The 26242-nt window shown below is 49.1% G+C and overlaps 4 non-coding genes and 2 pseudogenes across 4 annotated transcripts; all 6 read right to left on the reverse strand.

The window, feature by feature from the left end:
* Positions 1-11645: 11645 nt before the first annotated feature.
* On the reverse strand, positions 11646-11762 carry LOC129862983 (U5 spliceosomal RNA). Its single transcript, XR_008760856.1, has one exon. It is a non-coding gene; the product is annotated as a U5 spliceosomal RNA (small nuclear RNA).
* Positions 11763-12060: 298 nt separating this feature from the next.
* Positions 12061-12230, reverse strand: LOC129862970 (U2 spliceosomal RNA; annotated as a pseudogene).
* Positions 12231-17976: 5746 nt separating this feature from the next.
* Positions 17977-18093, reverse strand: LOC129863027 (U5 spliceosomal RNA). Its single transcript, XR_008760897.1, has one exon. It is a non-coding gene; the product is annotated as a U5 spliceosomal RNA (small nuclear RNA).
* A 287-nt stretch (positions 18094-18380) lies between these two features.
* Positions 18381-18560, reverse strand: LOC129862972 (U2 spliceosomal RNA; annotated as a pseudogene).
* Positions 18561-24216: 5656 nt separating this feature from the next.
* On the reverse strand, positions 24217-24333 carry LOC129862985 (U5 spliceosomal RNA). Its single transcript, XR_008760857.1, has one exon. It is a non-coding gene; the product is annotated as a U5 spliceosomal RNA (small nuclear RNA).
* A 315-nt stretch (positions 24334-24648) lies between these two features.
* On the reverse strand, positions 24649-24830 carry LOC129863088 (U2 spliceosomal RNA). Its single transcript, XR_008760933.1, has one exon. It is a non-coding gene; the product is annotated as a U2 spliceosomal RNA (small nuclear RNA).
* Positions 24831-26242: the final 1412 nt, after the last annotated feature.

The following is a 26242-nucleotide window of genomic DNA, read 5'->3' on the forward strand; positions in this document are numbered from 1 at the left end:
CGAGGCCCCCTTTCGTTCGTACCACCCCAGGGCCTCCTTGGCTACCAAAGCCACTGCCTGGGGGGTGGTCTCTACCTGTTTTCCTACAAGCAGGTTGCGGGAGGACCACAATGCGTCCTTCAGACACGTGAGGGTGGGCCAGAGTTGTGTGAAGGCCTTTGGTGAAATAGGCCTTCGGCCCACCCCATACAGCACGAGCTGCGGCGTTATATCCTCCCCTGCTGGCAGACGTGGGGAGATCAGGGGGCCTGCTTCCTTCCACAGATCCCTTGCAGCTCTGCACTCCCAGAGCAAGTGCCTCACCGACTCTTCTTGGCCACAGCCTGGTCGTGGGCACACGGATGTCCTCGCCATGCCCCGGGAGTGCATAACGGCCCTGACCGGGAGGATCTCATGGGCAACCATCCAGGACAGGTCACGATGCCAATTCAGCAGAACAGGATGGGCCACGTTGCGCCAAACTGTGGTGGGCTCACCTATAGCGAGCCCGCTCACTGGACACACCGGTTCCGGTTCCTGCACAAGAGAGAAAAGAGAGCGGTGTTTAGTTAAAACTGTGACAGGCTCCTTTTCCAGTTTAAAATGTCATAGAAACTTTTTGAGCTGGGCATAGTGTGTGGGGAGCAGGAAAGAGATTGGGGCTCGCAGGTCGATTGGGATCAGCCTCAGGGATCTGAGGTAAGACCCCAGCCAGAACCGTGCAAGGGCCTGGGTCTTGTTGCTGACCGGGGAGGTGGCGAGAGTCAGATGTAACGCTGTGTATCGGCTGCCCAGGAACAAGTAGAGGTCAGGCAAGCCTTTCCCCCCCTGAGCCTGGCCTCTTCACCACCTCCCTCCTCAGCCTCTCCCACTTGCTTCCCCACAGGAAATAAAACAGCATCCGGTCTAGAGCTAAAAGAGTTGTTCGTGTGGGGATAAAAACAGAACTGATTAATAAGAGAACAGGTAAAATCACAGCCTTGATGATTAAAACCTTGCCCTCAAATGTCAGCCGTCTCAGTCCCCAAAAACCCAGTCTCTGTCTTACAGTCCCTAAAATCCCGGTCCAATTGCCACTACCTCCTCCCTCCCTGCCAAATTTTACCCCCAGAACCCTTATGTCCGTCATTTTGACTGTCAGTGGTAGTCTGGTCAAGTCTGAGTCTGCCCACGGTCCGAAGAATTGGGCCTCTGTCTTTTTCCTATTCAGTCTTGCCCCAGAGGCTTGTCCGTACCAGTCAGTCCTGTCCAGGGTCCTGTCGACAGATAAAAGGTTGGTACATAAAATGTTGACGTCGTCCATATAAAAAACGCACTTGGCAGTCATCCCCCCACTCCCCGGGATACTCACCCCACTGATCCGTTGGTCCCTTCTCAAGACCTGTGCCAGTGGCTCAATGCAAGCAACAAACAGGAGGGGAGATAACGGACATCCCTGACGGACGCCGCAGTGTACTCCCACTGCTCTTGACAAATGCCCATTTACAAGGATTCTGCTGGTGGTGTCCCCATACAGCAATCCCACCCAAGCTAGAAAACTTTCTGGGAACCCCATTTTTTGCAGTACCTTGAAGAGGTACTGGTGCGAGACCCGATCAAAGGCTTTCTCAAAATCTAAATATAGGACTATAAGCCGCATGTTTCTGTCTCTCGCATAAGATGGCATCTCTGATCAGTACTAGGCTGTCCGTGATCTTCCTTCCCGGAATGGCACAGGCTTGATCCGGGTGGATCACCTCCCCTAAAACAGAAGACATTCTGAGTGTTAAAACCTTGGTAAAAAGTTTACAATCAAAATTTAAAAGGGTAATCGGTCTCCAGTTTGTCAGGTCAGTCCTGTCATTTTTCTTATGTAAAAGGGTCACAATTCCTACTCTAAAACTGTCAGGTAGTCTGTCGAGTTGTTCGAAGTCAGTAAAAACAGAAGTTCGTCGGCTAAAACATCCCAAAAGGTCAGATAAAACTCCAAAGGGAGGCCATCCTCCCCCGGTGATTTACCCCTCTTAAAATGTCTCAGTCCTTCGAGTTCAGTCATTGTCAGATCTTTCGTTAGGTCGTCCGTGCTGGGTATGGTCCTGTCAATGTATGTTAAAACGTCCTCCATAATCTCCTCACATTCATCTTTTACCCCGAACAGTTCCCCATAAAAATCCTCATACTCCTTTAATTCCCTCTGTGTCTGTTTTTAAAACCCCATCTATATCTTTTAACCCTGTCATTAAGCCACCCTTGCTAACTATCTTCTTAAAAAAGTACCTAGTGCACTTCTCCCCCTCTTCTAATTTCCTTTCCTTACTTCTTAAAATAACCCCCTTGCTCTTATGTTCTGCTAAAAATGACATTTCTTTCTTTACTACTTTGATTTCTTGGTTAAAATCAAAGCCCTGTTGGCATAGGTTAAAATACCGTTCCAGTCGCTTCTGCAGTCCCAACATGCGTCTATCCTGTTTCTTGCTTTCCCTCTTTCCTATCTCCCTAAAGAAGGTCCTCGTCTTACCCTTCACCATTTCCCACCACTGTGCTCGTGTATCAAAGAAGTCCTGTAGCATCTGCCACTGGCTGAACTGCTCCCTGTACTGACTAACTACTCTATCATCTTCTAAAAGGGAGCAGTTCAGTTTCCAGGGCCCTAGTCCTACAGTCACACCCGAAGTTAGTGAAAGGGTGCACGTCAGCATTACGTGATCTGAGAAGAAAGCAGGGGTTATTCTAGCATCAGTTGGCGGGCAATCGCGGGTAAACAGATAGTCAATACGAGAGGCTCTGGTGCCGTCACCACTCGTCCAGCTGAAGCCCTCCTCTCTTGGATGCAGGGTTTAAAAACAGTCAGTTAGTTTAAAATCCCTGCACAACCCTTGCAATAAAACACTTGACCTATCTACCTTAAAATCCTCTCCCGCTCCTCTCCTGTCTGCTCTGCTTAAAACACAGTTAAAATCCCCACCCACCACTAGAGGATCCCTCCCAAGCATGTGGGACTGCAGGTCTTCTAAAAGTGTGCAACGGTCATGTTTGTTGTTAAAACCATATACATTTAGCACGTTAAAATTCCTCCTCATAAAAGTACAGTTGGCTAGAAGAGCACGCCCCCCAACCACCACTGTGCTCCCCCTCACCACCACCTGTGGGGTCTTGAATAAAATGGCAACACCATCGTTTTTATTAAAATTGGATCCGCTCCAAATGGAGGGCCCGCACTGCCACTTTTCCTCCCATTTGCTGTAAGAGGATAAAAAGGGTAGACCACACTCCTGTAATAAAAACACATCTGAATTAACACTTTCTAAAAAGGATAAAACCGATTGTGCTCTTATTTCAGTCTTTACACTACTAACATTTATGGTGGTGATGTTACTTATGGCTGCAGCCCGACGCCGGTACACTTGACAACAGCCAGCTCAAGTGGAGGGCGCGAAATTCAAAATATATATTTTTTAAATATTTAACTTTCACACATTAACAAGTCCAATATAGCATATGAAAGGTACACATCTTGTGAATCCAGCCAACATGTCCGATTTTTAAAATGTTTTACAGGGAAGACACTATGTAAATCTATTAGCTAACCACGTTAGCAAAAGACACCACTTTTTTTACTCCACCAGTTTTTTACTCCATCAGTAGCTATCGCAAATTCGACCAAATAAAGATATAAATAGCCACTAACCAAGAAACAACTTCATCAGATGACAGTCTGATAACATATTTATTGTATAGCATATGTTTTGTTCGAAAAATGTGCATATTTCAGGTATAAATCTGTAAGAAATTGCACCGAAAGCAGCCATAAAACTTAGACACCAACGTCAAATACCTAATTACTCATCATAAAACATTTCTGAAAAAAAATAGTGTACAGCAAATGAAAGACAGGCATCTTGTGATTCCGATTTATTAAGTGTTTTACAGCAACAACAAAAAATGTAGCGTTATATTAGCTTAGCACAATAGCCAGAAACACTTGGGCGCCGGCGACTACGACAGATATATGAAATAACATCATAAAATGTTTCTTACTTTTGCTGATCTTCCATCAGAATGTTGGACAAGGTGTCCTTTGTCCAGAACAGTCGTTGTTTGGATTCAGAACGGCAACTTTCCCTCTTCATTTAGCAAGCGCGCTAGCCTAGTGGCACGACACTTTCCATGTCAACAAACGGAAGAGAATGGAACACGGCAAAACTCCCGAAAAAAATTCTATAATCTGATGACACCATATTGAAAAAACATACTTTACGGTGATATGGTGACATGTAGCAAATAAAATCAAAGCCGGAGATTGTAGTCACCTAACACGGCAGCTAAACAAAAGGCAATCCGACTGTCCAGCTCGCGCTCTTCAGAGTACCGAAAATGGTGGACACGTCATTCCAAGATGATGTGTTCCATCTCAGACCAAGATAATCAACTCATTTCTTCTCTCACAGCCACTTGACACCCAGAGGAAGGTGTATGACGTGCATGTATACTAATAAGTCTTGTGCCCATTTATAGGCAGGAAGAAGAACAGAGCATCGATTTCAGACGTTCCACTTCCTGGTCAGGAAATGTGCTGCAGAATGAGTTCTGTTTCACTCAGAGAAATAATTCAAACGGTTTTAGAAACTAGAGAGTGTTTTCTATCCAATAGTAATAATAATATGCATATTGTACGAGCAAGAATTGAGTACGAGGCCGTTTGAAATGGGCACATTTTATCTGGCTACTCAATACTGCCCCTTGCAGCCCAAACAGGTTAACCTCTACAGAGTACCTAACCCGGATCCGGGAGCACCCCCCACACCCCCCACACTGATTAGCATCGCTAGCATAGCGTCACAATTAAATAGTAGCATCTAAATATCATTAAATCACAAGTCCAAGACACCCAATGAAAGACACAGATCTTGTGAATAAAACCACCATTTCAGATTTTTTAAATGTTTTACAGGGAAGACACAATATGTAAATCTATTAGCTAAACACGTTAGCAAAATGACACCATTTTCTTACTCCAACAGTTTCTTACTCCATCAGGTGCTATCACCAATTCGGCTAAACTAAGATATTGATAGCCACTAACCAACAAACAAATTCTTAAGATGACAGTCTGATAACATATTTATGGTATAGCATAGTTTTTTTTTTTTAAATGTGCATTTTTCAGGTATAAATCACAGTTCTACATTGCAGCTGCAATCTGATATAGTGCTGATGCAGCTAGAACAATTACAGAGACCAACGTTATATAACTAATTACTTGTCTTAAAACATTTCAGAAAAAATACACAGCGTACAGACATTGAAAGCCCAACATCTGGTGAATCCAAACAATATTTCAGATTTTTTAAATGTTTTATAGCGAAAACAAAATGTAGCGCTAAATTAGCATAACCAGGCCAGCCAGAACCAGCTGGACGCGCGCGACCAGTTCACATGCACGACAGATATATGAAATAACATCGTAAATTGGGTCTTACTATTGCTGGTCTTTCATCAGAATGTTGATCAAGGTGTCCTTAGTCCTGATGAGTCGTTCAATCCATTCACAATGGCAACTTCCCCTCTTCATTTAGCCTGGGTACTGGTCGACTGGCACGGCCCCTGTCCAAAGTTAAAAAACTCAAAGAACGGAACACGGCAAAACTCCCGAAAAAATTCTAATAATCTGATTAAACTATATTGAAAAAACATACATTACGGTGATATGGTCACATGTATCAAACAAACTTCGACACGGAGTTAGTTTTCATCCGTAACGTCAGCATAACAAAAGTCAATGGCTTCTCTAAACGCGCATCTCAGGAAACCGGAAGTTGTCGGTCACGCTAAAGAAATAGGTCTTATTTCACGTCAGTACAAGATAAACAAAAAATTTCTCCTCTGACGTCTTCCAGACACCCAGAGGAAGAAGAAGGAAGTGTGTTTCGGGTCATAGGTCGCGTGACCATATATAGGCAGAGCTTTGAAGCGAGCATACACATCTTGCAATCTTCTTCTGGCTCAGGGAAAGTGCTGTGAAATGACCTGTGTTTGACTCAGAGACAAAATTGGAACGGTTTTAGAAACCATAGCTTGTTTTCTATCCAATGGTATATGGTTATATGCATATAGTAACAGCAATAATTGAATAAGAGGCCGTTTTATCTGTAGAGGCAATTATGCTAATGTGAAAACAGCACCCCCTGTATTCTCAAGAAGTTAAAAGCCATGAAAGAGGTGAGTAAAAACAGTGCTAAAAGGAAAGAAGGCATTAAACCAGTTTAAAAGGGGTTATTTTTCGGATTCTTTCTCTCTCTCCCTACGGGGTAAGGGGGGCGGTAGGTAGAGGAGGTTAAAAAAGGGTTTAAAAACTATTCCTGATTAGGAGAGTTGAGAGGGAAGACCCTGGACTCATCCTCGCCCTGGGAGCTCTCCCACTCCAGTTTACCCTTCTTTTCCTCGCCCTGTTCGGGGTCGGAGAGCTCCTCTGAGTTTCTCTTCCATAGGGGAATGTGTTCGCCCAGGGTCTCTCTCCCCCCTCCCGTACCCTCCTCGCTCGTTTCCGACACTGTCATCATGCTGTCAGACCCACTTGGGGAGCTCTCACTCACCAACTCTCCAGAGCCGTCTTTCTCAGCCTTTTCTCCTTCAGGGGTCACTTCAGTCTGGGGCAGGGGGATTGGGGTGGGGAGGGTTTTTGCCTCCCCTCCCACTTCTTCCACCACTGCGCCTTCCGCTCCCTCCACCTCTCCTACCACCACCTCCACTACTGCCACCACTTCCTCCACTACCGCCAAAACCTCCTCCGCTACCGCCAAAACCTCCTCCGCTACCGCCACCACCTCCTCCACTACCGCCACCACCTCCTCCTCCACTACTGCCACCGCTACCACCTCCTCCACTACTGCCACTACTGCCACCGCTGCAACTGCCACTTTCTCCCTCGGAAGCCCGGTCCGCAGCCGCCGCCTCCCTCCTGCCAGCCCTGACCTTGTTGGCCCAGGAGGAGGGGCAGCTGCGGATGAGGTGGGACCGCTCGCCACAGAGGTTGCACGATCTGCCGTTCGTGCAATCCTCGTAGCGGTGGCCCACCTCCCGGCACTTCATGCAGACCACCTTGTCGCAGGCGTCTGCTAGGTGGCCATGTTCACCACACTTACGGCACAGCTTGGGCTGGTCCTGGTAGTGAACATGGCCCCTGTTCTCTCCGAGGACTATGGTGGATGGGATGGCTTTCAATCCACCATAGCCCCCGGGGTCCTCCCTCTGCTGGACAGTGACCCTCCAGGCCCCTGTCCAGATCCCATCGGGATCCTTCACCTGGGTCAGGGGCCCCTTCACATTGCAGTACCTGCCCAACCATACTGCAACGTCCTCCGGCTGTACCGTTTCGTTGTACATACGGACAATAACGGTTTTAATGCTATTGTCCGTCAGCTTGATCACCTTAAACATAGCTGCCAGGGATCCCTGGGTGTTCTGGGCGTTCTGGAGTTGCCCCCAGAACTCCCTCAGGAAGCTGGCGCAGGCGAAACTAACGTCGAAGCCCTTCCCATAAGGGAGGGTTAGGATGCAGTTCACCTGCTCAGGTACAAAACAGAGTTCCTTTTGGAGGAATTTTCTGGAGAAATCCAATCGGGATAACTCCATTATTTTCCCTCCCTTCTCCTTTAAAAGGAGGCGCACGGCGTGGTGCCTCCACATGCCAGCCTGTGCTGCTGACATGGTGAAGGCCCACTCCCTTTAACCCAACACCAGTGAAAGGAAAAAATAAAAATAGGGGAGGGGGAGTGTAAACACCCGAGGAAGCTGGCAGGTCCAGCTATGCTAGGCTAACAGGGCCTACCAACACCACGGGACACAAAACAAACTAACACAGCACCCAGGTGAACTTATCAACAATGGGAAAGACGTAGGGAAAAATAAAAGGTACACCTAACAAAACAATTAACCTTTCACGAGTATCTACCCCGGGTCCGGGATCACCCCCCACCCCCCCACACTGAGTAGCATAGCCTAGCATAGCGTCACAATTAAATAGTAGCATCTAAATATCATTAAATCACAAGTCCAAGACACCTAATGAAAGATACAGATCTTGTGAATAAAGCCACCATTTCAGATTTTTAAAATGTTTTACAGGGAAGACAAAATATGTAAATCTATTAGCTAACCACGTTAGCAAAAGACACCACTTTTCTAACTCCATCAGTTTCTTACTCCATCAGGTGCTATCACCAATTCGGCTAAACTAAGATATTGATAGCCACTAACCAAGAAAAAACCTCATCAGATGACAGTCTGATAACATATTTATGGTATAGGATAGGTTTTGTTAGAAAAATGTGCATATTTTAGGTAGATATCATAGTTTACAATTGCACGCACCGTCACAAATGGACTAGAATAAATACATAGAGCAACGTGTTTACCTAATTACTAATCATCAAACATTTCGTAAAAATACACAGATCCTGTGAATACAGACAATATTTCAGATTTTCTAAGTGTCTTACAGCAAAAACACAATAAATCGTTATATTAGCATACCACATATGCAAACGTTACCAGAGCATTGATTCTAGCCAAAGAGAGCGATAACGTAAACATCGCCAAAATATATTAATTTTTTCACTAACCTTCTCAGAATTCTTCAGATGACACTCCTGTAACATCACATTACAACATACATATACAGTTTGTTCGAAAATGTGCATATTTAGCCACCAAAATCATGGTTAGACAATGACAAAAGTTGCCCAGCTGGTCAGACAATGTCGTGCGCCACATTAGACAGTGATCTAGTCGTATACATAAATACTCATAAACGTGACTAAAAAATATAGGGTGGACAGCGATTGATAGACAATTTAATTCTTAATACAATCGCGGAATTACATTTTTTAAATTATCCTTACTTTTCAATACAGTTTGCGCCAAGCGAAGCTACGTCAAACAAAATGGCGTCATAAGCGATTAACATTTCTTGACAGAAACACGATTTATCATAATAAATTGTTCTTACTTTGAGCTGTTCTTCCATCAAAATCTTGGGCAAAGAATCCTTTCTTGGGTCTAATCGTCTTTTGGTCGAAAGCTGTCCTCTTGCCATGTGGAAATGCCAACTGCGTTCGGCATGAACTGGAAACCTGCCCGGCGCTTCAAAGTGTCTCAGAAATAAATGTCCCAAAATCGCACTAAACGGATATAAATTGCTATAAAACGGTTTAAATTAACTACCTTATGATGTTTTTAACTCCTATAACGAGTAAAAACATGACCTGAGAAATATTATTGGCTACACTAATGCTTGGAAAAAGAGGTCGGTGTCCACCGCGCGCCCGACGCATCTGGAAAAGAGTTCCTACCTACACGTGTTTTTGTTTTATAGGGGCTTTGATTGCGCAATCGAAACCATTCAAATCGTCATCACGTAAAGGCATCCAGGGGAAGACGTAAGCAGTGTCCGTATCCTGATAGCGTTCACAGTGGCCTTTAAACTGACTCCAGATCAGGGGCCAAAATGTGTGAAATCTGACTCCATGTCAGGGAAATTGCTGTAGAATGAGTTCTGTTCCACTCAGAGACAAAATTCCAACGCCTATAGAAACTAGAGAGTGTTTTCTATCCAATAATAGTAATAATATGCATATTGTACGAGCAAGAATTTAGTAGGAAGCCGTTTAATCTGCAGGCCAGTCAACCAAGCTAAGTTAACAGGCCAGCCAGCCAGCAAGCCAACCCAGCTGGCAGCCACTAAACAAACAAAAACCAAACGGGGGGGGGATTAATCTGGGCACTAAGAAACACAAGGGAAAAATAGAAATAAAAAAGGTACACCAGACAAAACAATTTACAAAAGCTGGGAGGCTAGCAGGCCGCGCTAGCCGGTGAGGCTATGCTAACCAGCTAGCAGGCCGTCCTGCTGGGCACTAAGAAACACAAAGGAAAAATAGAAATAAAAAAGGTACACCAGACAAAACAATTTGCAAGGGCTGGGGGGCTAGCAGGCTGCGCTAGCCGGTGAGGCTATGCTAACCAGCTAGCAGGCCGGCCAGCCAGCAAGAGTCCCACAAGTGGCAACAGAAACAAACAAACAAATACTAGGACCAGGGAAAGTTCAGGGGATAGGAAAAACAATTAGAAGAGTAGGGATGGGTTAATGGGGGCTATAAAACAACAGAAGGAAACAAACAATGCCTGCCAAACCTGAGGGGCGAGGAGGGTAGCAGGCCAGTCCAGCTAAAGCAAAACAGGCCGGCCAGCAAGCAAACCAACCCAGCTAGCAAACACTACAAACAAACGAAAAAAACTAAAGGGAAGCTTAGGGTATAAAGGGATGGGGAAACAACTCTATCTGTCCTGGCCACCACTCCTTCTGTCCCGGCCCTCTTCTCCTCTTCTCTCTCTGGTTCCTTCGGTACAGTCCCTCCTCCTCTGCCACCAACTTCTTCCCGCTCCTCTTCTCTTCTACTCCCATCCTCAGCTCTCGTTCCCCCCCAGCTGCAGACGCGTATGACCTCTTCCTAGCCGGGCAGTCTCGCCACATGTGTGCCACCGAGCCGCACCCATGACATGCTTTAGGCTCAGCACAGTCCCTCGCCTCGTGCTCGACCGACCCACAGTACCTGCACTTCCTCCTGCTGCACGAGGCCGAGGCATGGCCATAGGCCATACAACGCCTGCAAAACGGGGGCTGACGTGCATAAAACAACGTCCCCCTATCAGCCCCCAGGGAGAACTTTGCCGGAGGATGGAGGTAACCACCCTGTCCCTTTGGATCCTCCCTGAGGAGGGCCTGAAATCCTCTCTTCCCCGTCCAGAAACCCAAAGAGTCTCTGAGGAGCCTGGCTGAGGATACCCTGTCCATAAACCTCCCCAGGAAAGCCCTCACCTCCTCGTCCTTTACATGAGGATTATACATTGTCACTGTCACCACCCTGAAACTGTTCCTCGCCAAGCTCGTAACCTCATACATGTTCATCGGCCTCTCTTCTTTCAGATCCTTCACCCTCTTCATGATTTCCTCATGCTTCTTCTCCGTATGAAAGGTTACATCATGCGCTTTCTCTATAGGGTTATCCTGGAAGCAGAGGACATCTCCCACCGTCAACTTCAAGGCTCCCATCAATATCATTCTTGCAAAGGTATCTCTCCCGATTTGCTCCACCTCTTTATGCCTCCATGCAAAACGCTACGTGTTGGTCAATCCAATCGCCGGAATCCCCTTTTTCTCTATATTCTCCATTCCAAAACGACTTCCAAAAAAACCAAACCGCCACCAAAAACAATAAACTTTCCTCCCTCCGGTCTTCCTTCGCAGCGAGCTGTGGGGCACCTCGGTACCAAGCTTGATCTGAGCCAAAAGGCCGAGAAGCGATAACCCACAAATGGTACCCTGCAGCCGCCGGGCACCCGGGGGTCTCGGCAGACTTTGGCGGTTTGGCAAAAGGTGGCTCCTCCCCCCCTTCCCTGGCGACAGACAGGCGGGTGTTTTTTAAAGTCGCCAATGCGTCTTGAAGTCACTAGCTCTTTACGCCGCCTAGTGCGATGACTATTTGTTCAAAGCCCGGAAAATACGCCAGTCGTCCGTCGGGCTTGAACTCAATTGCCCTTAGCGACTAGTCAAACGCATGAGCAACAAGTCTCTGCTGCTGCGGCGGCGTCATCTTCTCTGTCAATTTCTCTTGAAACAAGATATAGCGGGCTCTGCCAGAAGCAAAGCCCTTCCAAAAATACTTTGAACTCATAAGTGTTCCTCTCCACGGAAGTCTTTAGTAAAAGGCGAAAGGCTTGTGCGTAATGAAGAGAAACCAGAGTCGTATGGAAGTCAGAGGTCGGGGCCCCGAGACACACTCTGTGCACTACTAGGCTGGGATCTCGCGGGTGGGTAGTCACCCAACCCACTCTGACAACTTTTCCACGGCTGTGTGTGGGTAAAAAGTCACAGACAGATAGACAGACTCACTCACTCACTCACTATCCTGACCAACGTTTTTATTTTATTTATTTTTTAAGTAAAATGGCGGGCAACGGGGGAACCCACGAAGAGCGCTTCGCCCTACTTTCACTTTGGATGTTTTTTTCTTTCTTTTTTCTTTCCTTGACAACGGGAGGAATGTGTGTTGCACTGTTCCCGGAGGTACTGCAATACCGGGTCGATGCGTGGAGCGGACGGAGCAAGCCCCATTTCCGACTCCCTGTTCGAAAAATCCATTTATTAATATGTAGTCCCCCGATGGGGGACGTATCAGATATTTAACTGATAAGAACAGATGATTAAAAGATTTTATTCCTATTCACAAACACAAGCATAATAAACAACACCATCAACAATGTTGACATCATCAATACCAAAAGCACATCTATACTAACAAACTCAATCCAAGGCATTTGGAATTACAACACAAATGACACTCCAAATTAAAACCAGGGGAAAATTCCCTTCTCCCTCAACTCACAAACTTCATAACACATAACCATAATAAACAAACCATCATCAATCATAATCATCAATACCAAATTTTCACAGCACAAGGCATTGGAAATTATAACACAAATTAAAAACTCAAAATAAAAACCTCAGGGGAGCACCTTGCCTCCCCCTCAATACTCACATTAAATACATGCCTAAGTCCCTATCTCCACATACCTAATCTATTCCCTTTACCACAGTCCTAAACCCCCCTTCCATCTCTCCCTGGCAGCATGCTGCCCCCACTTCCTCTCCTCCCTCTTCATCCTCCCCTCAAATCTCCTTCCACCCTCCTTACTATCCCTTCCACCCCCCAATCTCTCCCTGTCTTGACCAAATTCTGCCTGGCCTCCCACAGCCCCCACTTAAAGAGACTCATGATAAGCCAGAGCAGAAACCTGTCCCTAACTGTGCCCCTCACTCTCCCTACACCTCTCTCTAGCCTAGCCCAGGTCAACACAAAATCCCCTCTTACCATTCCTAACAACACCCGTGCCCTAGCCCATACGACTCCGGCAAAGGCACAGTCCCAAAAGGCATGGCGCACAGTCTCCTCCCTGCCACAAGAGGGTCTTGGACAGGTGGGGGATCGCGCCAAACTATGCCGGTACATAATGGTACGTACCGGCAAGCACTTATGGAGGCTCAACCAATTCAGGTCCTTGAGCCCGTTGTCCAGACCCCGCGCCTGCACTCCCTCCCAGACCCCTGCCGGGATGCCCACCACAGGAGCCGGACTCCCTGCCCGTCTGACCTCCTCGTACAGGTGCCTGTGGTCTAAACCTACTCGGGCGACTTCAACCTCGGGGTGCGCACGCAACCACTTGGCCGCATGGCCAAAGTGCCACGGCAGCTGTTCCGCCCGAGGACCCGTGTTAGACCACACCATCACGCTTCTCGCCTGGTATGAGAAGAACACCCGCAGGAAGTAACCGGACGGGTGAATTACCGGATGAGCAAGCTCCATCAACAAGAACGAAACAAAAATTGAATCCAGCTTGAGGGGGAAATGTGGTACCCCCCTACCTCCCTCCCCGATGGGACAGAGCATGCGAGCCCTGGCGACCCACTCATACCTGCCACCCCACATGAACTGAAACACAAGCCTCACTAGAGGCCTCCTCAGACAAGCCGGCAATGGGTAGATGTACGCCAAATACAAAAGAGACGGCAATACATCCACCTTGAGGACCAGGACCTTGCCTACAAAAGATAACGACCTAGCCCTCCACATCGCTAGCTTCCTCTGTACCACTGCGATGCCCATGTTCCAGTTCAGCATCGCTGAGCCGGAGGTCTCAAAATGAACCCCGAGAATCTTCAGGGCCCCGTTATAGAGAGATAATCCCCCGGGCACATCCGTTCTACCACGCCATCTTCCGAAAAACTTAACGTTAGACTTTGCGTGGTTAAGAACCGCTCCCGACGCTCGGGTGAAGTCCCCAATAATGGCAAGGGACCTTCTCAGGCACGAGTCCATGCAAGGAAGTGTCGTCGGCGTACTGCGTCAACTTAACGCGCAGTCCGCCACTTCCAGGGATCAACAATCCCTCCACCCCTGTGTCTGCCCTAATAGCAGCCCCCAGGGGCTCCATGTACAGAACGAAGAGGAGGGCCGAGAGTGGGCACCCCTGCCTGACCCCAGACGAGAGGTCAAAAACGTCACCCATGTGACCGTTTACGCTAACCCGGCACTCCGCTCCGACATATAATGTACGGATCCATCCTACAAACTTTTCTCCAAATCCTAACTTACCTAACACCCTGTAAAGAAAAGATCTATTCACGCGATCAAAGGCTTTCGCCTGATCTAGCGCTGCTACCATTAAAGGCAACCCTCTATCTTCTACCCAAGCGATGGAGTCCCTGATCAACTGTAGGTTCCACCTGATAGAGCGGCCCTCTACCCCACACGTCTGATCCTCATGAACGACGTAGGGAAGGGCTGTGCGCAACCGATCCGCTAGGACCTTTGCAAGCAACTTGTAGTCTACACACAGCATGGTCAACGGCCGCCAGTTGCCAAGGTCTGTAGCGTCCCCCTTCTTGTAAAGAAGTGACAGCACAACGACGGCCATTGATCCCCCCGGGACACCCGTCTCGAGGATGGCCTTCAAGACTTCGAGGACCACCGGTCCGAGTATTCCCCAAAACTTGAGGTTAAACTCGACCGGCAGCCCATCCATCCCAGGCACCTTCCCTTTTTCCATCCTCTTGAGTGCGCTCTCAACCTCATCGAGGGAGATCTGAGCCTCCATCGCTTCTCTAATGTCCTCCGGCAATTGCCGGGACAAGTGTTCTAAAAACACACTTCCCTGCTCTACATCTACTTCCCTCTCCTTAAAGAACCCTCGGAAATGGTTAGTGGTCACTCTGACCATCTCCTCCGGCTCTCTAGCTACTCTACCATTTTCTTCCCTAACCCCGTACATTACTTTCCTACTCTGTCTAGCCCTAACCGACTTAAAGAACATAGCGGAACAAGTCTCGTTATGTTCTAAAAACCCACTATGCGCACGCTCCAGGAAAGCTCGAGCCTTCCGCTCCTGCAGCTCCCTGAGTTGCGTCTTCAGAGCAGTGGATCTCTCCCAGTCGACCGACCCGCCGAGGTTGCCTGCCTCGTACTCGAGCTCGAGCAACCGTTGGATATGATCCACCTCCCTCCTTTCCTCCCTTTTTCTCCTCTTACAATATCCTATAATAAAGACCCTAATCCTTACCTTGACTAAATCCCACCACTCTAACACCCCCTCGCACATGGACCGGAGGCCTTCAAGCCCCCGAAACACACCAATAAAATCATTAACGAAAGCTTGCTCATCCAGCACCTCCCGATCTAATTTCCAGTACCCCCTACCGAAGAGGCAGACTGGAGAACTCACCTGCTGGAGCACCCCGTCGTGATCTGAAAAGAACACAGGCAACAGCCGACCAGACAACTGACCCAAAGACCTGGATAAAAAAATATAATCAAGCCTCCACTCAACCCCCCGGGAGTTGCGCCAAGTGGGACCAGCCAGTGTCGGAGTAGTGTGCAGGCCTCCATCAACCAGACCATGGCAAGCCATTAGCCCGGTGATGGCACCTGCACTGCTATCCCCCCCCCAGTCCTAAATCTGTATTAAAATCTCCCCCTATCACCAACTGCCTATTTGTGACACACAGGGGCTTCAGACAGTCCACCATCTCCCTCCTTTCTGCCGCCACCTGTGGCCCGTACACCCCAACTAATCTATATCTACAATCCCTCAATGTGACATCCACCCCCAAAACCCTCCCCTGCATAACAGCAAAAGTATCCTCAACCTTAACCTCCCTATTCCCAAATAAAATCCCTACCCCTGAAGAGTGAACCCCCCCTATACCCCAAACTGATTCCCCCTTTTCCCATTCCCTCTTAAACCTAACAATATCCCCTCCATCCCTTAGGTGAACCTCCTGTACAAAACAGAAATCAAAACCCACACCCTCTAAATAACTAAAAACCGCCCTTCTTTTAACCCTATCCCTCAATCCTCTTACATTTAAACTAACAAAAGTAATTTTATCCATAATGAATACATCAAAACAAAACTACTAAAAACAATAACAAAAACAGGAAGCTCACCCATTGCTCCCCCTCTCCATTTCCTCCCTCTGGGCTTCTAAACGAAAACTCTCCTCTTCCGATGAGTACTGATTTCCCTCAGGTGAGGCCCCCTTCTCGCACCCAAATAGAGGATCCTCTTTACCCTCTTCCTCCATGTCCCCTTTGTCATCATCCCACGACGCCGGGTTAGGGTTGGGGATGAATGTTTCCGGTTTCCCTGAACAGTCCTGCCACCCTCCATCCGCTGAAGGCAGCGATATAGGGGAAAACGACATGTCCATTTCCACTAGGGGAAAAAGGGGGGGAGATTCCTGAGAGGACTGAAAGGCCACTTCATCAACAATGTATTTTTCCCCCATCAGACGCTTTCCCGACCTCTCCCCCACGCCATCCACCACACTCTGCCCCTCATCCTTCCTCTTATTCCTCTTTTTCTTGCCGGCTTTGGGTTGCTGCTCCTGCTCCGGTATGTCTCCCCCGACTGACAGTTCCATTCCCTCCAGCCCGGGCATGGACTGCGCTTCGGAGACCAAAACCCCCTCTGCCTTATCATCCACCCCTGGGAGCTTACCCACCATCTCTTCCAGGGACGCAACCACTGAACCAATACCCTCCAAACTGCCACTTGCCCTCTCCTCCGGTTGCTGGACATCTGACCCCACACCTCCTTTCACCGACGGCCCCGATTCCACCTCCTTCCCGGCCCTGGCACTTGTAGTGGGTGTTGGTGAGGATGGTCTCTCCTGCTCCTTCCTCTCTGGGTCCTTCTCCTTAGAACCAGGGTCCTTTCTCTCCCGTTGTTCCCCCACCGAAACTCCTCCCTCGTTCCTTCCTGCCGCTGCCTCGGCATATGACTGCCGACGTGACGGGCAGTCCCGGAACAGGTGCAGCTTACTACCACACCCGTGGCACTCCTTCGGCTCTCTACAGTCCTTTGCCTCATGCTCTCCCGATTTACAAAAACGGCACCTCCCCGCACTGCAGGCTGCCGTGACTGCCGTATCTGGCTTCAGCAGTACCTGGAACTGGTGTCTTCCATTCCAGAACCCTAACGAGTCCTTCACATACCTCGCCCCCGACGTCACATCACAAAACCTACTCAGGAAAGCGCCATATCCGCAACATGCGGATTGTACATGTGTACATTGATAGTCCTGAAGTTTGTATTTTCCAGGCATGTTATATTAAAAAAGGAACATGGCCTCTCTTCCGCCACCACCTTGACTCTATCCATTACGATGCCACACATACCTTCTGTGTGTAACGTTACGTCGTAGGCCTCCTCCATAGTGTTTCCCTGCAGACACATCACTTCAGGCACTCTTAGCTTCAGGGCTCCCATCAGCACGGTTCTTGCAAACGAATCCCTTGACATTCTTGCTTCTCCTTCCTTCTTCCAAGAAAATCTGATCATATTCTTCAGTCCGGTCCTGGGGACCGACCCATCGCTGGTATTATTTGCCATCTCCTCACGAAAAATGGCGGGAAAATCCACGTTCTCGTCGCAACAAAATAGAACTGGAAATCTTTCTTACTCCCTCCGGACTTCGGCCTTTGACTCAGCGAGCTGTGGGGCACCTCGGTACCAAGCTTGATCTGAGCCAAAAGGCCGAGAAGCGATAACCCACAAATGGTGCCCTGCAGCCGCCGGGCACCCGGGGGTCTCGGCAGACTTTGGCGGTTTGGCAAAAGGTGGCTCCTCCCCCCCTTCCCTGGCGACAGACAGGCGGGTGTTTTTTATTTTTTAAAGTCGCCAATGCGTCTTGAAGTCACTAGCTCTTTACGCCGCCTAGTGCGACGACGACGACGACTATTTGTTCAAAGCCCGGCAAATACGCCAGTCGTCCGTCCGTCCGTCGGGCTTGAACTCAATTGCCCTTAGCGACTAGTCAAACGCATGAGCAACAAGTCTCTGCTGCGGCGGCGTCGTCGTCATCATCTCTGTCAATTTCTCTTGAAACAAGATATAGCGGGCTCTGCCAGAAGCAAAGCCCTTCCAAAAATACTTTGAACTCATAAGTGTTCCTCTCCACGGAAGTCTTTAGTAAAAGGTGAAAGGCTTGTGCGTAATGAAGAGAAACCAGAGTCGTATGGAAGTCGGGGCCCCGAGACACACTCTGTGCACTACTAGGCGGGGATCTCGCGGGTGGGTAGTCACCCAACACACTCTGACAACTTTTCCACGGCTGTGTGTGGGTAAAAAGTCACAGACAGACACAGACAGACAGACAGACACACTCACTATCCTGACCAACGTTTTTTTTCCTTTAAGTAAAATGGCGGGAAACGGGGGAACCCACGAAGAGCGCTTCGCCCTACTTTCACTTTGGATGTTTTTTTCCCTTTCTTTTTTCTTTCCTTGACAACGGGAGGAATGTGTGTTGCACCGTTCCCGGAGGTACTGCAATACCGGGTCGATGCATTGAGCGGACAGAGCAAGCCCCATTTCCGACTCCCTGTTCGAAAAATCCATTTAATATGTAGTCCCTCGATGGGGGACGTATCAGATATTTAACTGATAAGAACAGATTTTTTTTATTAGAAAAAATAATTTATTACGTTCCATACCCTTCATTTTTACAAAATCATATTTTAGCAATCAAAATCAATATTTCATTATTTTGATCTATTTACAAAATAAATCAACAAACAAAAACCCTCAGGGGAGCATCATCCCTCCCCGTCATACCTAACCAATACCTTTCCCTATCTCCCTGTCCCTAATCTATGCCCTTACATCTCTAAATTAATCCCAGCCCTAAACCCCCTTTCCACCTCTCCCGAGCAGCATGCTGCCCCCACTTCAACTCCTCCCTCTTCATCCTCCCCCTCAAATCTCCTTCCACCCTCCTCACTATCCCTTCCACCCCCCAATCTCTCCCTGTCTTGACCAAGTTCTGCCTGGCTTCCCACAGCCCCCGCTTAAAGAGACTCATGAGAAGCCAGAGCAGAAACCCGTCCCTAACTGTACCCCTCGCTCTCCCTACACCTCTCTCTAACCTAGCCCAAGTCAACACAAAATCCCCTCTTACCATTCCTAACAACACCCGTGCTCTAGCCCATACTACTCCGGCAAAGGCACAGTCCCAAAAGACATGACGCACAGTCTCCTCCCTGCCACAAGCAGATCTTGGACAGGTGGGGGATCGCGCCAAACTATGCCGGTACATAATTGAACACACCGGCAAGCACTTGTGGAGGCTCAACCAATTCAGGTCCTTGAGCCTGTTGTCCAGGCCCCGCGCCTGCACTCCCTCCCAGACCACTTCCGAGATTCCCACTACAGGCGCCGGACTCCCTGCCCGTCTGACCTCCTCGTACAGGTGCCTGTGGTCTAAACCTACTCGGGCGACTTCAACCTCGGGGTGCGCACGCAACCACTTGGCCGCATGGCCAAAGTGCCACGGCAGCTGTTCCGCCCGAGGACCCGTGTTAGACCACACCATTACGCTTCTCGCCTGATACGAGAAGAACACCCGCAGGAGGTAACCGGACGGGTGTATCACTGGATGAGCAAGCTCTGTCAACAAAAAAGAAACAAAAATTGCGTCCAGCTTGAGGGGGAGATGCGGTACCCCCCTACCTCCCTCCCCGATGGGACAGAGCATGCGTGCCCTGGCGACCCACTCGTACCTGCCTCCCCACATGAACTGAAACACAAGCCTCACTAGAGGCCTCCTCAGACAAGCCGGCAACGGGTAGATGTACGCCAAATACAACAGAGACGGCAATACATCCACCTTGAGAACCAGGACCTTGCCTATAAAAGACAAGGACCTAGCCCTCCACATCGCTAGCCTCCTCTGTACCACTGCGATGCCCATGTTCCAGTTCAGCGTCGCTAAGCCTGAGGTCTCAAAATGGACCCCGAGAATCCTCAGGGCCCCGTTACAGAGAGATAACCCCCCGGGCACATCCGTCCTACCGCGCCATCTTCCGAAATACTTAACAGAAGACTTTGCATGATTCAGAACCGCTCCCGACGCTCGGGTGAAATCCCCAATTATGGCAAGGGACCTTGTCAGGCACGAGTCCTTGCAAAGCAGCAAGGAAGTGTCGTCGGCGTACTGCGTCATCTTAACACGCAGCCCGCCACTTCCAGGGATCAACAAGCCCTCCACCCCTGTGTCTGCCCTTATGGCAGCCCCCAGAGGCTCCATGTACAGAACGAAGAGGAGAGCCGAGAGCGGGCACCCCTGCCTGACCCCTGAAGAGAGGTCAAAAACATCACCCATGTGACTGTTTACGCTCACCCGGCACCCCGCTCCGATATATAATGTACGGATCCATCCTATAAACTTCTCCATAAAACCTAATCTACCTAACACTCTGAAAAGAAAATATCTATTCACGCGATCAAAGGCTTTCGCCTGATCAAGCGCTGCTACCATTAAAGGCAGACCTCTATCTTCTACCCAAGCGATGGAGTCCCTCATCAACTGTAGGTTCCATCTAATAGAGCGTCCCTCTACCCCGCACGTCTGATCCTCATGGATGACGTAGGGAAGGGCTGTGCGCAAACGGTCCGCTAAGACCTTTGCTAGCAGTTTATAATCCACACACAGCATGGTCAACGGCCGCCAGTTGCCAAGGTCAGTTGCTTCCCCCTTGTTATAAAGAAGTGACAGCACACCAACCGCCATTGATCCCCCCGGGACCCCTGTCTCAAGGATGGCCTTCAAGACTTCGATGACCACCGGTCCCAGAATACCCCAAAACTTGAGGTAAAACTCAGCCGGCAGCCCATCCATCCCAGGCACCTTCCCTTTTCCCATCCTCCTAAGGGCGCTCTCAACCTCTTCTAGGGAGATCTGATCCTCCATCACGTCTCTAATGTCCTCCGGCAATCGCCGGGACAAGTGTTCTAAAAACACATTTCCCTGCTCTACATCTATTTCCTTTTCCTTAAATAAACCTTGAAAATGGTCAGTTGTCACCCTGACCATTTCCTCCGGTTTTCTAACTATACTCCCATTCTCTTCCCTAACACCGTGCATTACCTTCCTACTCTGTCTGGCCCTAACTGACTTAAAGAACATAGCGGAACAAGTCTCATAATGTTCTAGAAAGCCACTATGTGCACGCTCCAGGAAAGCTCGAGCCTTCTGCTCCTCCCTGAGCTGCGTCTTCAGGGCTGTGTATCTCTCCCAGTCAATCGACCAGCCGAGGTTGCCTGCCTCATACTCAAGTTCGATTAATCTTTGGATACGATCCACCTCCCTCCTTTCCTCCCTTTTTTTCCTCTTATTATATCCTATAATAAAGGCCCTAATCCTTACCTTTACTATATCCTAACACCCCCTCGCACATGGACCGTAGGCCTTCAAGCCCCCGAAACACCCCTGTAACGGCATCGACAAAAGCTTGCTCATCCAGTAGATCACGATCTAATTTCCAGTACCCCCTACCGAAGAGGCAGACTGGCGACCCCACCTGCAAAAGCACCCCGTCGTGATCCGAAAAGAAAACATGCACCAGCCGCCCAGACAACTGACCCAAAAACCTGGATACAAAAATATAGTCGAGCCTCCTCGCAACCCCCCTGGAGTTGCGCCATGTAGGACAGACCATTGTCGGAGTCGTGTGCAGGCCACCATCAACCAGACCATGGCAAGCCATTAGCCCGGTGATGGCCCCTGCACTACTATCCCCTCCTATCCCTAAATCTATATTAAAATCTCCCCCTATCACCAAGTGCCTATTTGTAACACACAGGGGCGCCATACAGTCCACCATCTCCCTCCTTTCTGACGCCACCTGTGGCCCATACACCACCATTAACCTATACCTACTAGCCCTAAACGTGATATCTACCCCCAAAACCCTCCCCTGCATCACAACAAAAGTGCCCTCTAATTTCACTAACCTATTCCCAAACAAAATCCCCACCCCCGTTGAATGAACCCCACCTATACCCCAAACTGACTCCCCCTTGTCCCACTCCCTCCTAAATCTACACACATCTCCACCATCCCTCAGGTGAACCTCCTGTAAAAAACCAACATCAAAGCCCACTCCCTCAAAAAACAAAAAACCGCCCTCTTAACATAATCCCTCAAACCCCTTACATTTAAACTAAACAATTTTACAGAAATATTCATTAATAGTTAAAACCCATACCCTGAACAATTAAACCCAAACCAACACCCAAAAAACAGGAGACTCACCCGATGCTCCCCTGCCCCATTTCATCCGACAGGGACGTCCTGACGTCCCCCCGTCCTCCGTCACTTTATTCCAGGATGCAGGCATGGTGTTTGGCACTGTAGTGACCTGCATCCTGAGTTCTCCCCCATCATCCTCCAACCCTCCCTCCCTGTAGGCCTCTGGGCTGATACTAGGGGACTCCATCTCCCCAGACATGAGTCCATGTCCCCCCCCAGCTCGACAACCCAAACCCCCCTCCCATGTATTTGGGGCTTCGGCAAACAGCGTGCCTAACGAATGTCTTCTTCCCACCCTCATCCCTCGCTTAGCCTCCCTCTCCCTCCCCTCATCATCCTTCAGGCTCACTCTCCTCTTCCCTGCCTTCTTCAGAGATGATGGCAAAAGGGTGACTTCTTCCCTTATCCCCACCATCCCCTCCGTCCTCTCCCTCCTCTCTTCCATCATCTCTTCCGCCTGGGTGCTCCCCCACTCCTTCAGCGTTCCGTCCTCTACCTCCTCCACTGTCCCCGCCTCCTTCTTCTTTGCTCCGTCACCTCCTTCCTCCTCCTCACCTTCCACCTCCTTTGCCTTCTCTTCTCTTCTCTCTTTTCTTTGCCTTCTTCCTTCCATCCTCTTCCTGTGCCGTTTTTTCCCCTGTGCCATTCATGTCATCCGCACCCTTTCCTTCTCTTCTCCCCCCATCCCCCGTTCCCCCTCCAGCTGCAGACGCGTACGACCTTTGAGCCGGGCAATCACGCCACAGGTGTGTTGTCAATCCACACTCGTGGCAAGCCTTGGGCTCGTCACAATCCTTGGCCTCGTGCTCTCCCGACCCACAGAACCTGCACTTTCGGGTATTACACGAGGCCAGTATATGTCCGTAGGTCATACAACGCCTGCAGAACGGAGGCTGACGGGCATAAAATAATGTCCCCCTGTCAGCCCCCAGGAAGAACATCGCTGGAGGATGGAGGTAACCACCCAAACCCTTCGGGTCCTCCCTGAGTAACACCTGGAACCCTCTCCTACCGTTCCAGAAACCCAGGGAGTCCCTGAGGTACCTCGCTGAGGAGACGTTGTCCACATATCTCCCCAGAAAGGCCCTCACCTCCTCATCCTTTACGTGCGGATTATACATGTTGACGGTGACCACCCTGAAATTGTTTCTTGCCAGGCTGGTCACCTCGTAATGGCACAGGGGCCCTTCTCCTTTCTCTGCCTTCACCTTCTTCATTATTCCGTCATGCTTTTCCTCCAAATGGAACGTCACATCATATGCTTTCTCCATAGGATTTCCTTGTAGGCAGAGGACATCCTTCACCTGCAAATGAAGGTGCCCCATCAGGATATTCCTCCCGAAAGTCTCTCTCCCCCACGGCTCCTTCTCTTTGTCCGTCCAGGAAAACCTTACTGTGTTCGCCAGCCCAATTACTGGTACTGCCCTGTTTGACTTCTGCTGCTCCATCTCTGCAAAAAAAGGCTCTCTTTAAAGAAGCAAAAGTAAATGAGGAAAATTGTTTTGAAAACGAAAAAACACCGAGATTCCCTCTTTTTAAATTCCCTCCCTCCTGCCTTCCTTCTTTTTAAATTCCCTCCCTCCTGCCTTCCTTCGACCTTCTGACTCAGCGGGCTTTGGGGCACCTCGGTACCAAGCATGATCTGAGCCAAAAGGCCGAGAAGCAATAACCCACAAATGGTACCCTGCAGCCGCCGGGCACCCGGGGGTCTCGGCAGACTTTGGCGGTTCGGCAAAAGGTGGCTCCTCCTCCGACCCCCCCCCCCCCCACCCCCCACCCCTTCCCTGGCGACAGACAGGCGGGTGTTTTTTATTTATTTTGAAAGTCGCCAATGCGTCTTGAAGTCACTAGCTCTTTACGCCGCCTAGTGCGACGACGACTATTTGTTCAAAGCCCGGCAAATACGCCAGTCGTCCGTCGGGCTTGAACTCAATTGCCCTTAGCGACTAGTCAAACGCATGAGCAACAAGTCTCTGCTGCGGCGGCGGCGGCGGCGGCGGCGTCGTCGTCATCATCTCTGTCAATTTCTCTTGAAACAAGATATAGCGGGCTCTGCCAGAAGCAAAGCCCTTCCAAAAATACTTTGAACTCATAAGTGTTCCTCTCCACGGAAGTCTTTAGTAAAAGGCGAAAGGCTTGTGCGTAATGAAGAGAAACCAGAGTCGTATGGAAGTCAGAGGTCGGGGCCCCGAGACACACTCTGTGCACTACTAGGCTGGGACCCCACGGGTGGGTAGTCACCCAACCCACTCTGACAACTTTTCCACGGCTGTGTGTGGGTAAAAAGTCACAGACAGACAGACAGACACAGACAGACAGACAGACAGTCTCACTCACTCACTCACTCACTCTCCTGACCAACGTTTTTTTTTTTTAAGTAAAATGGCGGGCAACGGGGGAACCCACGAAGAGCGCTTCGCCCTACTTTCACTTTGGATGTTTTTTTCTTTCTTTTTTCTTTCCTTGACAACGGGAGGAATGTGTGTTGCACCGTTCCCGGAGGTACTGCAATACCGGGTCGATGCGTGGAGCGGACGGAGCAAGCCCCATTTCCGACTCCCTGTTTGAAAAATCCATTTAATATGTAGTCCCCCGATGGGGAACGTATCAGATATTAAACTGATAAGAACAGATTATTATTATTTTTTTTTGGAAAAGTTCTATTAGCACATTTCCTTTAAAAACAGCTCATACATTTTTTAACATCATTTCATACACATAAAAACGGCAATAAGGCATAAAACACAGCATTTGAACATTACATTTAAATTGGGTAAAAAGTATGTGTTGTTAAAAGCAATGAAAACAACCTTGAATAAAAGTACTTTTTTTGTAAAAAACATCAAATCTGTAAAAGCCATTTAAAATGTGTACGAATGATTTAAAAAAAGTTAAAAAAAATTAAGACATGAAGAAAACATGTTAAAAAGTCACTTTGTTAAAAAGCTGTCTTCGGTCCCTTGTACAGGTGCGGGGTGAGTCCTTATCAAACTCGCCTCATTCTGCTCCTCTGGATAAACTACCGTCCCATCCTTCGGGGCCCAGAGGAGATCCCTCCCCTAGGCGCCGCAGCGCTGTCAGGCCTTGGCCGCCGGGACCTAGGGTGTTGTGGGGGACCCTTCGTCTGGGGTCGAGGCCCCCTTCCTTCCGTACCACCCCAGGGCTTCCGTGGCTATCATGGCCACTGCCTGGGGGGTGGTCTCTACGCCTTTTGCTACCAGCAGGTTACGAGAGGACCACAGGGCGTCCTTCAGGCACGTGAGGGTGGGCCAGAGCTTGGTGAAGGCCTTCGATGGAATAGGCCTTCGGCCCACCCCATACAGCACGAGCTGAGGCGTTAGGTCCTCCCCTGCTGGCAGACACAGGGTGATCAGGGGGCCTGCTTCCTTCCACAGGTCCCTGGCGGCTCTGCACTCACAGAGCAGGTGCCTCACCGACTCCTCTAGGCCGCAGCCTGGTCGGGGGCACGCGGATGTTCTCGCCATGCCCCGTGAGTGCATAACGGCCCTGACCGGGAGGATCTCGTGGGCGACCATCCAGGACAGGTCCCGGTGCCGATTCAGGAGAGCAGGATGGGCCACATTACGCCAAACCGTTGTGGGCTCGCCTATAGCAAGCCCGCGTACTGGACACACTGGTTCCCGATCCTGCACAAGAGAGAGAAGAGAGCGGTGTTTAGTTAAAACCGTGACTGCTTCTTTTTCCAGTTTAAAATGTCTTAAAACCTGTTGGATGGCCCCCCTTTTTCTCAATTTCCGCCTGAAAACATACCCTAATCTAACTGCTTGCAGCTCAGGCCTAGAAGGAAGGATATGCATATTCTTGGTATCATTTGAAAGGAAACATTCTGAAGTTTGTGTAAATGTGAATTGAATGTAGGAGAATATAACACAATAGATCTGGTAGAAGAAAATACAAGGAAATCAACAGACGTTTTTTGTTCTTTTACTGATGTTGCATCTTTAAAAATCAACAAGAAAGGCCAAACATTCAGTTATGATACTGGGGATCATTTCAAATGAGAACATAGGTAGGCAACAGTATTTTACCAAAATTTCAGATGGATACATTCAG

Source organism: Salvelinus fontinalis, chromosome 9 (genome assembly GCF_029448725.1).
Source record: "Salvelinus fontinalis isolate EN_2023a chromosome 9, ASM2944872v1, whole genome shotgun sequence".
Taxonomy (NCBI): domain Eukaryota; kingdom Metazoa; phylum Chordata; class Actinopteri; order Salmoniformes; family Salmonidae; genus Salvelinus; species Salvelinus fontinalis.